This window comes from Vidua chalybeata, chromosome 3 (genome assembly GCF_026979565.1).
Source record: "Vidua chalybeata isolate OUT-0048 chromosome 3, bVidCha1 merged haplotype, whole genome shotgun sequence".
Lineage (NCBI taxonomy): Eukaryota > Metazoa > Chordata > Aves > Passeriformes > Viduidae > Vidua > Vidua chalybeata.
Window position 1 is genome coordinate 86,478,772 of NC_071532.1, and position 15,896 is coordinate 86,494,667.

The 15,896-nt window shown below is 35.9% G+C and overlaps 1 long non-coding RNA gene across 1 annotated transcript; it reads left to right on the top strand.

Annotated features, from left to right (window-relative positions):
* Positions 1–234: 234 nt before the first annotated feature.
* On the top strand, positions 235–15,524 carry LOC128785025 (uncharacterized). The gene is made up of 4 exons (XR_008429734.1): positions 235–312; positions 14,019–14,105; positions 14,872–14,964; positions 15,464–15,524. It is a non-coding gene; the product is annotated as an uncharacterized LOC128785025 (long non-coding RNA).
* The last annotated feature ends 372 nt before the right edge of the window (positions 15,525–15,896 follow it).

Below are 15,896 nucleotides of genomic sequence, written 5' to 3' on the forward strand. Positions count from 1 at the left end.
CAATAATCAAGTGAAACAAGACCAGATTTAATAATTGTTATCAAACTAATTTTAGAATTGTTATCTAACAAGTGACCTTGATGATAAAAGTATGTGGATGGATGTAGGATATGGGGTAATAGTTATTAGAGTGGTTAAGGCTTATGCTCACCAGAAGGCCCATGGGAAAGGCACAGCTGCAGGCTGGACAGTTGGAAGTTGGTTGAGAGATGAGGGAGGCAGTTACGAGTGGGGAGAGAGTCAGCTGGAAGGGAGATTGTGCTTGGCTGGAGGAACGCGTGGCCAGCATATGAGCAGGAAACTGATTGGATGGTAGGACAAGGGAACAGCAGTGTGGAAGCTGAGCCAGCAAATGGGTGCCTTCTTTCTGTTAAGTTCTGTTACATCTGGGTTTGGTTTCAGTTATGTCAGGTTAAAATTAAAGGTATAAAAACAGGCCAATTTCTACAATAAAGGAATTTCCTTTTGATGCATAAGGGGCTCCATGTCACTTTGTTCTCCACTGCTACAGATGGAGACTGGACCTGCAGGAGGAACTCACAGTATCAACTTAATCTTGATTTCCTCCTTCTCTAATGTGTTTCAATTCTGACTGAAATTAGGAGAGGTCTATTTTGAAAATGGAAAATGGAAATATTTAATGGATGGGGTTATAAAATTTCACTAAGTATCAGTAGTGTTGCATGTATTTTCCTATTAACATTCATGTCATAACTTTCTTTTCTGAGATTCGAGATCTATGGTATTTTCTTCTGTCAGCTGTGGTCCGACAAATATGAGTTATGCTGAGAACCCAGTTATATTGAATACCTTGATAAAAGGGTCAGTGATTTATTTTGTATTATGCTGCGGTATGTTCTTTCAGAATAAATACCTGATCCTAGTAGGTATCAGTTTAATACTAGTTTAATATAGGTTGAATATATTTTAAACATTATATATGCTTTTGTAAATATTTCTTACTATAAAATGTAAATTTTTATAAATTACTTATTGTAGAGAAGTAATTAATTTTTTATGCTGTTCTGTACTTTAAGTGAGCTTACAATATTGTTTAATTATAATATCAATATGTTTCAGCATTAAAAGACAAATAGTCGTCTACTATGTTTTACATTGGTTTTGGATTTTGGTTTGCAATCCACTGAAGTAAAGTTTAAGAAAATTTTTGTAAGACTTTCCTGACAGGGTTGAAAATGAATGTACTGGTGGCAGTATTTAAGGCTTTATGGCCAGCAGGCATATTGGTCAAGAGCATGCTGCATTAATTCAGTTCTCTGTTTGGCTCTTAACTACTTTCAAAGGGTACATTGATGGGGGTTGTTTTCCTTAATCATCATGATGGCTGAATACTATTCTGACCTTGCAAATTCTGTTACTGTCCTCAGAATGTTGCACAATATTCATACGTCTCAGGAAGTGATAGCACAAACTGAATCTGATGTACAGTATAAATTCATGCAGAATTTCTAGGAGACTTGTATCAGTAAATGAAAAGGTCTCTAAACTAAAGATTAATAGGAAAAAAACATACAAGTCCTAAAACTAATAGAGGAATGTATTTAAAGCTCCAGGTACAGTCACAGTACTTACAGATGGTGAGAATGTAAATGCTTAACTCACAGAAGGAAGTAAAATCTAACTTACAATGTTTCTTATGTACATATAACACTACCTAGTCAAATTCTCTAGGAATCCAGAATTTAAATTTGCTGCATGAAAGAAAAGAGGGAGAAGATTTTTTTCTCTTTTCCAAATGAAATTCATTGATAAATTATATTTTAAATTGTATTTTAAAAGGAAGGCTTATGCTTTTTCCCTGGAAAATATTTGTCTTATGTTGATCACAAAGGTTTAGATCCAGATCATCAACTGATTTAAACAGATTCACTAAAGTGAAATCAACAAAGGCAATGCACAGCTAAGACAGCTGTGCTAGTAACAGAAAGGACCGTGAGAACAAAAGAGACTCCTGTAAAACAGCTGCTGCATAAGAATGTCAATGGAGGTGACATAATGGTCTATAAATAGTGCTATCAAGTTTAAATGATGGAGTGGCAGGTTCAGGAGGAGAAGTACATGTGAACGATTATCTAAAGAAAATATTTAAATGATAACTGATCAACATTTGTGAATGCTGCAATGTATCAAAAGCTGGCATTCAGGAAAATACGAGGAAGGTAGAATGTTGTATTGTGTTTTTATCTCTTTGTAACAGTCCTGTAATGGTTTGCCCCTTCACCCCCCCATTGTCTCCCAATGGTTACACCCTGAGCTTTCCTGCCCTTCCCCCAGCGCCAATCTCCCTGAAAATGCTTAGTCACTCCCCTGTCTCCTCCCTGGTACCCTGTCCATCACTCAGCTCCTAATCCCACTCTCCCAAAATCTTCCACCTTGGACATCGAGTGAGTGGACAAGGGCCAGGAGTCCCTCCCTTAAACTTCCCCCATTGGTTTGTGTGTCTGTCTGTCCTTTTGCCTTCCACTCCCTCAGATTCCCCCATTGGGTGGTGGGTATCCCCTCCCCCTTGTCACCGCCATGGTAATTAAGACAATTGTGGGAGCCTCGAGGGCACTTTTGGCCGCTGGGACAATGGCATTCAGAGCTCCCCGGAGCTTGCATTAAACCTGAGACTTTTTCCCCAGCCTTGAGTCGACTCCCTCATTCTCTCCTTGGACGCTGCCTCTCCTCCATACCAGGCAGACAGCGAAGCGCTCTGTCTTAGCCACTCCCCAAATCTCCTCGAGAAACAGGGGAGTGTCCCCTGCTGCTGACCATGCCTCGGCCAGGGAGGCAAAGCCAGGGAGCTTCAGGGTAGGCACGGCGGCAGTAGAACCCTGCATTTTTAGTGAGATAAAGAGCTTTAGAAGACGTAAAGTCAAATGGTATTGAGAGAATGGGAATGTCTTTAATTTCTGGGTAGGCTGTTGTTTTCCCCTTTCTATTTGTATTCTAATCATCTTGGGTAAAAGATTATGCATTTGCAAAGTGTCCTGCTCAATATCATTTCAGTCTTGTCAGCATGCTATTTTATTTCCACTAATTGTACTATTTATTACAGCTCAGTTGGTTCACAGCTGACAGCATAAAGAATATCCTCCAGTGATTGGCCTACTGAACAGTGCCCCATGCTTCCTTTATTGCCTATATCAGACATTAATAGAGAAACACTATTACTGAGATGTGTTGACATCATTGATTAGGATTTTGAATATACTGGAAAGTAAACAGAAACATTAATTTTAATTTTAAACTCCATTAGGAATTTGAGAGTAAAACAAAACTGATGCCTGCAGAATACAAGTGTAGATTTCTTAATTGAGCAGCAGACATTTACTTTGTGGTTTCTAAGGGAAACTTCCAGAACAGATAGAAAAGCAATTGTTAAAAAATGAGATCATTTTACCAACAAACTATGAAATTCAAAGACACTTATTTTTGATGGGGAATGCAGTATGAGAAAGAAGAGAAAAAAAGGCCCATTCTTTAATCATTCATTGTAATGTATCACTGATTGTTAATAGGTATTGTTATGCTACATTCTAGTGATTTTTATTCACAGAAATAATGTTGATAAGGCAAACTTATCTGTGACCAAAGCCCCAGATCCCTGTTGCAGACAGTGACAGTTTTGCTATTTACTGAAAAAAAACATATTTCTACATCTTATGGTATCCACCTCTCCTGGCTGTATGCCAGCTGTAAAATGTTCAGGTCCAACTCCTCTGCTAATGTAAATCTCAGCATAACAGAGCTGAGATCAATCAAGTCAAAGAAAGCAGAAGCAAATGCAGAAAATGCAATAAAGTAGTCAATGTGAACAGATTCTGCTGCACCTAGGGAAGCAGGCCTTTTTTAGAATTGAAAATTTAAGTTTTATAATTTCTGCAGCATCAGGAAGCTCTTTGGTTATAGATATTGATAATGCTTAATGTTTATACAATTCTGTTGCTTATGTCTCAGGTTCTGATAATGATTTTGCATAATGCAATTTGTGCACAACATTGGCCAGACATTTCTTTTGTCATCTCATGTGATTATAGCAATGTCCCTTCATCTTGTAGAATCTTGTGGTTTTTTTATCTCTTACACAATGTTTTTAACCCACATTAATTGATTAAATTTTGAATTTGACAAGATGGGCCAGGTTTGCAACAAACTGCTTCTGTATTTTTCCTTCTGTCATTTTTGTTATTACTGTCTTTAATTCCTCTTTTCACCTTTTGTTTATTTCTGCAAAACATTAATCCTTCGTGATTCCTTCTGTTATACATAGTTCACTTTTGAGAAAAATGTAATGCTTTCCTCCTTCTGTAAAGCAACTCACTTTTTACTCCACAATGTTGTAGAAATTACCTGAAATAATCACACAGTGTATTCTAGATATTCACATATACTGAACTATCTTCATATATGTATTACAATCCTATATTTAAGCTACAACTCATATTTTAAGATACATAAACCATTCTGAATATAGCAATTGATTAAACAACAAAAGACAAAGGAGGTTTCACACCTGTAAAGCAAAAGATGAAATGGCAGTGATGACAATAATGAAGTTTATGGTATAATGCATATCTTTATGGAGTAGTAGTGTGAGACACTGAGAGTTTGGCAAGTGTTGAGTGATATTAGATATTTGGATTAATATTTTTTTTTAATACAAATAAGTGACTTAGAGTTATAATATTGTGGCTTAATATGCTGTGAGCTTCACTTTACTTGCTTGGCATCAATAACTAGATTTGTTGAGGCCTTAGGCTGGAAGCTGTGAACTTTTACCTAGAGTTGCTTTTGGATAGAATACAGTTCATTTTCTTAGTAACTTTCCTGGCCACTAGTTCAGTGCCACATTTAAGATTTAGTGTGAGAGTAAGGCTGATAGCACACTGATGTTCCAGCTGTTGCTACATAGTGTCTATTCAACACCAAGGACTTTCCAGTTTTCCATGTGCTGCCAACTATGTTAGTGGACAAGAAGTATAAGCCAGAAGATAAAGAGGTCACAGTCATCATTAGAAGCTATAAGTTCAGAAGAAGAGAACAGCTAATGAACTGCCTGCCTGGACATGGAGAAAGAATCCAACAGCGTGTTAGAAGATCCCAGATAAAAAGTCACCATCAGACCAAGAGGTGTGTGCAGGGTGCATTCAAGTTGTGTAAAGAATGTGTGCATAGACCAGACGGGTATAAAAGTCCAGGGATTTCTTTGTTCTGGGTCCCTCTTTGGGAGACAGAGTACCTCTCATATGAGAAATAGTTAAAAGAATTGGGACTATACAGCCTGAAAAAGAGAAGGCTTTGGGATGACCCAGTTACAGCCTTCCACTACCTGAAGGGAGCCTGCAAATAAGATGGAGAGGGACTTTTCACAAGGTCATTTAGTGACAGGACAAGGGGAGTGACTTAAAACTGCAAGAGGGCAGATTTAGGTTAGATGTGGGTTAGATATTAGGAAGAAATTTTTTATTTTAAGGGTGATGACACGCTGGAACAGGTTGCTCAGGGAGGCTGGGGATGCCCCATTTCTGGAAGTGTTCAAGGCCAGGTTGGATGGGGCTTGGAGCAATCTGGTCTAGTGAGGCCTTGTGAGGTTTGGCTGCTGGCTGGTATTCAACCATGACAACTCTTCACTCTGATAAAATATAGTGACTTACTCATTAGGAGTCAGAAGAATCTGATATTTAAAAAAAATTTTGATGACTTAGCAAATGAAAAGCAGAAGTTTAAAATTCCAGTTACCTCCCTGGACCTTAGAGCTCTATGGTGTACATATGCTGTCAGTGAACCTAATGCTTATGCCAAAGTTTATGACACTTCCTTAAAAAACAGTTTAGTCTCAGTGTTACAACATACCCAAGATGTAATACAAAGCATATTTTTTTACAGCACAAGAAAGCCCTAATGGGCTAATGACTGCTTACTATATAAAAAAAAAAAAACCAAAAAAACCGATTGTCCCCTTTTAATAGCTAAGAGTATGGAAACTATTGAGGTAGTATGGAAGAGCTGAATTAAAAATTATGGCACTTCAGATACCTTCAAATACCACTTTGCACACATAGAAACAATGTAGTGATTCACAGTTATTTTCAGAGAGCGATTATAAATGTGGAACAGCACTTTCCAGTACAGGATTATGCTCATTTTCTTTTTTTGTTATAAAAGCTCCCTCTGGATACCTTTCTAGTACTGTAGCAGGAATATAATTATTAAAAATAATTAGTATAACAAATTATGAACTTTTAACTCTTGATACTCAAAGAGTATCTGAAAGTATTATCTGAAAGTTGAGGTTGGTGAAAATTTCTGAATTCACTTTAAAGTAAATATGCAATTTTCATTTTATAATTATTCCATTAATAAATATAGTACATTGAATTGTTATGAGGATTTTAAATATTGAGGAAAAGACAATTCCATCACACACCCCTTTATGCCTCCTTTATTATCACACGTCATCACTAGAAATTTGTATTTTTTTCCAAAGGATTTTTCAATTTTAAGAAAAATGTGTTCCAGTTACAGCAAAGCATTAAAATCCATAATTATTTATAATAATTCACATGTAACTCATAAAACAACAATTTCTGAATTAAAAAGATAGTATTTTTCCAGAAGTTATGAAAATTACATTTTTCTCCTGCAAAGGGGTCAGATGCTTATTTGTCAGTTATGAGATGTGGAATAGCCACTGGAGTGATAACCTTTAAAAATTAAATAGAGAAGTTTGAAAAGCATTCTGTGTGCTATAAAACCTATATTCATTAGTTAATATCCAGTTAAAAAAAGAAAAATACCTAAGAATATTTTATACAGATTGGCACAAGTAGGGTATCAGCTACTTTATCCACATTCAGGCATTAAGAAAAGGTTCTTCACTGAGACAGATGGTGGTCAGTCAGTGGAACAGGCTCCCCAGGAATGTGGCTATGGCAATAAGCCTGTCAGAGTTCATGGAGTCTTTGGACAAAAGTCTTAACCATACACTTTAGTTTTAGGTGTCCTGCAAGGAACAGGCAGTTGACTTGATGATCCTCATGGATCCCTTACAGTTTGAGATATTCTGTGGTTCTAGGATTATATGATTTGCAAAATAAAGAAAAAAATGCAGAGAGTTTTTCATTTCTGTTTAAGCAAAATCAGTAAGAATGTTTTCTTCCTCCATTGCCTCTCAGTATTTAAATACCGTTACAATTTCCCCTAAACTAAGTGTAGCTCTTTGTTGAAGAATTGCTTCTGTTAAAATTACCTTATTTGTACAGTCACCAGGAAAAATTATCTATATATAAAAGCCTATATTCTGTGTTTTTAGTAGATTTGGCGCAGGGTTTTCTGAAGATTTCAGGCTAGTTTGGGGGATGTAAGTCTGGGTGGTGTGTTTTTTCACTTGTTTTTTCCTTTTGGTACACAGATGATATAGTTTTTTGACAGTTTAAATCTCAAGGGGAAAATACTTTCAGCACCTGAGTATTTTCTAGTTCATTATCATGGTCAATAACTAGCACTTTGCCTGTATGGATAAAGGGCATTGGTACTTTATGCCAGTCTATTAGCTTTGTAAAGGGAAAAAAAAAGAAAATAATTTATTTAATAAGTAATTAAATGTATAATATTAATAAAAAAAGATATAATGGATAGGAAAAAGAACTGGAGCAATCCCTCCAGGAATTGTTTTTTTTCTCTAAGATGGCAGTAGAAAGGGTTTCCATTTCACAGAGTATATTTAGAAAAATGAAGCATTTTTCAGCAAACGGTATCTTATAGGTCACGTACTGCCACAGTTGATTTAAAAGTAGGTGAAGATTAAACTATTTTTACTTATCAAAGAGCTTGCATATTTCGTATGACTAAATTCCCATTTCATGAAAACTGAATTAGTCAGAAGGAAAGTCAAACCCATTACTGAGTTAGTCTATGTGATGTGTTGGCAGGTGCTTATGGGAATCATTTGTTAAAACATCAGCAAAGTAGGTTAGAGTAATTTCCCACCTCCTTTTGGAACTCTTGTAGCTTCTCTCTATAATAATTATCATTGTTCCTCTTTTTTTTTACCCCCTAAATTCATGAAGCTAGACTAAACTGCTAGACATAGACAAGAATCATCCTCTTGATATTGGATAGTAATTGGGAGCTGATATAATCAGTAAGATCCTTGACTGGGGCGATTCCTATTTCTCTGCATATAGAACAGTGTAGAAGAAGGGATATAAAATTAAAGTGACAGACTAGGAAAAAAGCTTTGTATTAGGTTTTTGGCTGGCTATCAGAAAGGCATGGTTGCATCTCATGAGGGTAAGAGGAAACAATGTTTTAGATGATCAAGATGAGAAATTATTCACAAGGTCACTCATGAGATGAACCCATAGAAAAGATGTCATTGGGCCACTATGCATAAGAATCCACCTAAATTTGAACAATGTGGATGTTAGAGACTAGGGAAAAGCCTAAGCATGAACTAATAATCTTTTAAAGACTTATGATAATGCTGTGCAACAGGATAATTTTAAAATACAGTAAGATTTTAAGATAAAATCTGGCTAAAGAAAAAACCCACAATGTAGAAAGTTACCAGAACAAAGAAAGTTGTAATAAACCAGATTTTAAAATTAGATACATGGAAGATAGTGTGTATTTGAAGAAAAACACCATCTGAATTCTTTACTTACTGTTGTGTTAATTTCTTCATTATTTCTGTAGACAGTCATTTAGTCCTGTGGTTTTGATATTTTTGTGTGATTCTTTTTGTTGCAGTTGTTTTTTTCAGCTTTTGCAGACTAGATTGTTTTAAAGGGGTTTAGGAGAGAAATGTCAGCAAAGTGAAGTGTCTTTGTTACCCTCTTATTTTAACTCTACATGTGATGTCCATACATATTATAACACCAGGATAGAACACTGGAAAAATTATTTCAGTGGCAATTGTGATCTGGAACCCATATCAAAGAGATTTGTAGGAAAAACATATCAAACAACTCTTACCAACAAAAGGAAGACTGGACAAAATTGTAGCCTTACATTGTGTCACAGCATATTTTTCACTAAAAATGAAAAAAAAAATTAAACTAGTCAAAAGTTATGGAGAGTTAACAAGAAGAATAATTGAGTGAATGAGTGTGCATAACAAGAAATTTTGAGATATGTTTATTGCACTGAGTGCATTCTGTCTCTAGCATTCAAGGGATTAAACTGTAGGTGCCTCAGACCTAAAATCAAACAGTACAGAGACTTTACATGGCACGACAATTGTAATATTGTATTCCTTGTCAGAATTTCTATGACGGCATGTAGGGTTTTCTGTATATTTTTGTGCTGAAGTTAAGTATGTACTATTTACTTTTGTAAAGGGATAATAAAAAAAATATTTAAATTGTGTTTTCTATGTGTTGATGCAAACATGATATTCAATCAAAGTGTGATTTAACTGGACTGGAAATAATTAAATAATTGAAAAGTTGTGTTAGTTCATTTGGTACAGGTGGGAAAGAGATTACACAATCAGTCTCATCTGGCTGTCAGAACGGGTTCACAGATAAAGAATGGAGGTGAGAAACATACTGACAAATTTGGCTTTACTGAAGACATTTCAACTGTGATATGACCAGATGTCGTATTTTCAGCTGGGATTGAGTTAATTCTCTTCCTGTAATTGGTACAGGAAACTGCTGTGTTTTACATTTAGGATGAGAATGATGTTGGTATCACAGTGATGTTTCAGCTGTTGCTGAGTAGGACTTGGACTAAGTCAAAGATTGTTCAGCTTTTCACACCACACCACCACTGAGGAGGCTGGGGGTACACAAGAAGTTGGTAGGAGAGACAGGCAGGGCAGCAGACCCAAACTGGCCAAAAGGATGTTCCAAATCATATATCATGCTCAGTGTATAAACTAGGGCAAAAGCTGACCCAGGGCCTGCTGAGCCACTGCCTGGGAACGGGCTGGGCATCAACTGGTGAGTGGTATGCAATTGCATTGTACATAATTTGTTTTGTATACTCATTTCTTCCCTTCATTTTCTGTCCTGTGAAGCCATCTTTATTTTAAACTGTGAGTTTTTCTTTTTGTTCCTTCCAATTTTCGCCCCATCCCACAGCAGGGCAGAAGAATGAGGGCAAGGTTCTGTGGTGTTTAGCTGCCTGCTGGATTAAACCAGGACACAAGACAATGGAAATGTCAGGGATTTTTGTCTCATTTTTAATTTTCATATCTTGAACAGTTTTCTGTGGATTTCCAATTCCATAAATGGCTGCTTCTGATGCTTTAAAGGGTTATGTGTTCAGTGAACAGAACAATGTAGGTGGACGGTCTGTGCCCCCTGATCCTCAAAGGGCTCTGTTTTTGATATCATGGGTCATCCTAAATCTGTGAATTTCATGTAGGAAGTAAAGGTGGATATTAGTTTGGGAGTTTTTCGACCAACATGTTGGATTAACCTTGGCTGCCACATGCCCACAAAGCCACTCGGTCACTCCCTGCCCTCAGCCGAAGAAAGTGGGAAAATAAGATGAAAAACTCATTGGTCAAGATAAATACAGTTTACTGTAAGAAAACATAAGCTGCCACAGAAACAAAGGCAAAAAAAAATATTATCTACTTCCCATCAGAAGGAGACATCCAGACATTTTCTGATAAGTAGGTACTCAGTACATGTAGTAGTTTCTTCAGAAGACCTCAACCTTAGTAACAAAATGTTCTGTAACCTCCTCTCACCTGTCTCCCTTAGCTTTTATCACTGAGAATGTTAACATATGGTATGGGATATCCTTTCAGTCAGTTTGACTCAACTATCCCAGTTATGTTCTCTCCCAGACTTTTACCCCACCACCTACTTGCCTGTGAGTGTGTGTGTGTATGTGTGTAGAGGTGTGTGTGACAGCCTAAATGCTGCACAAGTACTATTCAGCAATTGCTAAAATGCCAGCGTGTTATCATCTCAGCTACAAATACAAGGCACAGCATTATATGGACTGCTATGAGCAGTGTTAGCCACATCCCAGCCAGTTCTGATGCCATATGCATATTTGTGAATTCATGTTTGTTTTGGTAGAGTCACTGAACTTAAAGACAATTTAAAGTACTGGGGGAATAATAAATATGTAAAAGGACAGCTAAGAAAGCATAAGGCTCCTGAAAACATTATGCTAATTCAACAATTGCTAAGTAGCAATAGTTTTTTTACAGCAAATATTTCAACACAAACTTAGATACCACCTTTGCATTAAAAAAAAAAATAAAATTATTCTGTAGCAATGTGTTTTACAGAATGGGTGAGGGTGGAAGAGACCACAGTAGACCTCAGTGGGTCATCTGTTACAGCCTCTCTGCTTAAGCAGGGGCATCCTGGAGCACATGACACAGGATTGTGTCCAGATTGTTTCTGAATAGCTCCAGTGAGGGAAACTTCATAACCTCCCTGGACAATCTGTTCCAGTGCTCAGTGAGTGCAAAGCAAAGAAGTTCTTCCTCATATTCAGGTGGAACTTCTGTGCATCAGTTTCTGCCCTTTTTCTCTTGTCCTTTTGCTTGGCACCACCAAGAAGAGTCTGGAAACATCCTCTTGACACCCTCCCTTCAGATACTTATTATGGACAGTGATGAGATCCTCTCTCAGTTGTTTTTTGTCAAGATTGAAAAGGCCCAAATCTCTCAACCCCTTCTCATGAGACATTTGTTCCAGTCCCCTAATTGTCTTTGTTGCCTTCCAACAGATCTGCTCTAGGACCATCATGTCTCTTGTATGGAGGAGCCTTCCTAGAGTAGAGATGTAATTTTTTCCCCAGGCTGCAAGAAATGTTTTGAGTTCCTAAAATATTATTAATTTTTTTCTTTAAATCAGATATGAATTATTACAAAAGCCTGTCCAGAGCTCCAAGCACCCTGCCACAATTAATCATACAATAAATGCAATTAAATCCTCAGCAAATTAAAACCAATTTCGCATAAATGAGATTAGTAAATCAATCAGATAGGAACAGTCTCTATTGATTAGGAACCAAGGCAGTATCATTCCAGGGAGACCCTGTCACATAGATCTGTATTTTAAATATGCTTGGGAAATCAATTAATTTGGTCTATACAAAGAACCTGTCCCTCATATTACCCCCCTTCTACCTTTCAGCATGCGTAATTTATCATTATCTTAAGATACTCCATGCTACATAGTATATTTGATTTTGTCACAAAATTAACACAAACAATAGTTTTATTCATTTTAAAAGAATAATACGGCACTGAGAAAAAAATAAAAGAATAATATGGTACTGTATTTCACATACAGAGAGTGACTCTCCAGGTGAATTCCACGCATGTATGCTTTCGTAAAAGGCCCCAAACCAATGAACACCAAAAACCTGAAACTAACCTTCTTTTCACATAAATGTGGTCTTTTCAATTTGGAAAGCCCTCTCCAGGGATCCTTGTTAATGTTGTTAATTATTGTCAACAGAAAGAGAAGATTTGTTCCAAAGTCTGAAACTATGCACAAAAGGGAAACAGAAATATCACTTTAATTAATTTCTTCTCTCATTTCTCTGGGGGGAAATAGCCACAATCTTTCTTCTGGTTATACCCATATATCCCACTCAACAAGTTAGGATCATTCAGAAAGTCCACCCAGGTTTAAAAAGGGCACAGTGCAAGTGGTACACAGAATACTATACCATGTTAGTGTGACAGAAGGAACACAACCCAACAGTTGTTTCCATGTTTTAAACTTTTTTTTTTTCTTTAAAAGGAAATTTATATTTTCATATTCTACAGATATGATCAGTTTGTATAAAGAAATCCTTTGAAAGCCAGCATATGAGGATCTTAATTACATCAGTGTCTATGAAAAAGTTCAATAATACCATTTATGTACTCAAATTTTGCAAGATTCATTCCCACATATGACACCAATATAAGCCTGTTTACCTATCAGCCAAAAGAGTTATGTATAGGTAAAGTTAAAAGGAGATTCCATATAGCTGAGATGGAATGTGTGTTAAATCACAGCCTGGCCAAAGTTGGAAGGTACCTTACAGTTCATCTAGTTCCAGCCCTCCTGCCCTGGAACAGAAGTCCTAATCCTTCTCTTATATGCACTGCTATGAGTCATACTAGAAGAAATTAAATTGGCCTGATTTGAAACAATGCAAACTAATAATTTGGTATCTTTTTTTCTCTGCAGGGCTCTCTCCTGACCTGCTGTATAGCCCTGAGCAGGGATCACACCTCTCAAACAGTAGCCTCTCCTCTCTTCAACTAATTCATGCTGTTTATCCACCTTGAGTTGCCACAGGCAAAACATCTTAAGTATACTTGTTATCAAACAGAGTTTAAGGTTCCTGGTCTTTTCTTGTTTTGTTTATATTGTTGTTGAGAGACTGCCTCACAAAAGAATAAAAAGAGCACATAATAATAAGGAATACATAATTCTTACTAGCAAATGGAATTTTAAGTACTTTTAAACTCATTTTCTCAATCCTTCTTTACCAGGAAAATCTCTGTCATAACTGGGGTTTCTATACACACAGACACACTCCCTTACTGGCATATTTAGATAATTTCAGCAATAAGAATATAAGGCTAATTTATTTAACTTTTTCTTACTGAGATACCCTTGAAGACTTTATTGTGCAAGTCCCTGACATTTAACTTGATAGTAGAACTTATATTTATATTTATGCTTTTCAATTATATTAGGCTTATTCTTTTGCCATCTGTGTGGATTTCCAACATTCATTTCCAGATACTGTTTTATTTTAAAAAATTGTCAGGTGTATAAATATGGGACAATGCTTATACTGGCTGAGAATTTTTTTTTCTGAAAATTCACACTTCTTAAAGAATATCATTGAGAATGCCTTGGAGAAACAATTTCTACCTCATTAACATGTAAATATTCCTTATTCCTGAGTGGGTGAGCAGATTACTGTGAAAAGGAGATGAAGTTCTACTAGCAGATTTAATAAGTTAAGGGATTTTTGGTATAATTTCTTGCATCTGAAACTGATTCTGTATTTTACATATTTTGAAGATGACCCTTTTTAACCACATTCTGCTGCCAGAGGCTCCCTGAAAAACTGGCTAGTTTACTATATGAAAGCTTTCTGAGACCTTTCAGGTAGGAAAGGCTTATTATTTGAAGAGCTGGAAATAGTTTAAAAAATGCCCTGTTTGAAGTACTTCAGACTTTAGAGGGATTTGCTATTGTCATAGAGACTTTGCAAAATAACTGATGTTGAGGCTTTACCTTCATATTTTAAAATAAGTAGCTGCTAAGAGAAAAGTTACTTGAAACCTGCTTGCTGGGTTTGGATTCTGATCATTTCAGAGCCCTGGGAAGTTAAGATTATCTATCTAAACTCTCATTACAAATTACAATGCCACAAATTTTTTGTTAATTAAACATTAAAAGTTGGGTTTGGTTTTTTGGTTTTGTTTTTTTTTTTTTCATTGAATATACAATGTGTTTTTTAATAAAAAATATGTAATGGTTATAGATTTCAATCAATTCTCTCTTAAATTATCATCTAAGTAAAAATGATTGTGTTCCATTTCCACTGTCCTTGATAATGTACTCCAAACATTTGCCTACATGAGTCATATTAATATCTATGCTTCTGTATCTTATGTATATATAAAAAGGAATTTATATTCTATATTCCTACCTCCTCTTCAGAAACTGAGTTACAAGAATCTCATTATTTAAATATTTGAACTATTATATTTTACTTTTATTAAGCTTTATAGAGTGTCTTATTTAAATTGAAGTGTTCTGAATATATTTTTTCCCATAGAAGTATTTTCCCAGTATTTTTGCTACCAATGCTATTTTTAAAGTACAATTTTTTTCATCCTTTTTTTCTTTGCTTTGCTTTGCTTTTCAGCCTCAGGTCACTCAGCATTCTAAATTCAGGAGTGTTTACAGACTAACTGACCCCAAGAAGGTTCCTTTGTGAAGGTATACTTGCTCTTACAAGGTAATGTGCAGTATCCAATTATGGTTTTAGAAGACAATCATTAACCTACTAAGTCAGAAAAAAATTCTCCTTGGAAAAGCTTTCAAGGTTTTTCATTTATTTATTTTCTTAAATAAAATTAAGAACTTGTGTAATTTATTTTCATTATAAAGCAAATAGAAGGCCAACAGACTATGACTGTATTAAGAGGGTGACTACTTTCAACACAGTAGTAAGCAGCAAGGTTTGATGCTGCTCATCCATTCCCTAGGTAAATCTCACAGTCTAACATCTGTTGAAGAAGGTTATTCCCTAATTTTTAGCTACCAACTTCTGTAACTGTCTTCTATGAAAATTGCATGTTTAATGTTTTCCATGCAAGAAAAATTTAGCTATCTTAGGTTCTGTAACAGATTCTGGTTTATAATTGATCTGGGCCATTTTGCAAGTTTTCAGTGTATTATCTACAAAAATCTTTCACAAGGTAAATGAATAAATATTGTTAAATGTGTTTCTGCAGATAAGAAATTAAGAAAAAATATAATGGATTTCATATTCAACAAATTACTGGAGAGTAACAGGTAATCCCATGAAAGCTGTCCCTAGTCTCTAGAATAATTATACATGTGTGAGCTCTTGCCTGGCAGAGTCTGAACTGATGTGAGAAATGTTTAATGTTTAAATGTAAACTCATGCAGGCAGAGATCAGGCCAGCCCTGATGGGTCATGTCTGAGTCCTCCTGAAATGTAGGCCAAAGCAAAATTTTTATTTTTGTTGTTTTGTTTTTTTCCAAAATTATATGCCAAGATTTTATTTCTTCTGTACTAGATTGGAAACATGTGGCCAAACAAAAACTCAGATTCATTTCAGAAAAATATTAATTTTGGTCTCTCTAAGCACATTTCTCCAAGCAGGCCTTTCCTCCAGCTGATGTTCTTGCTGTAAGAATCAA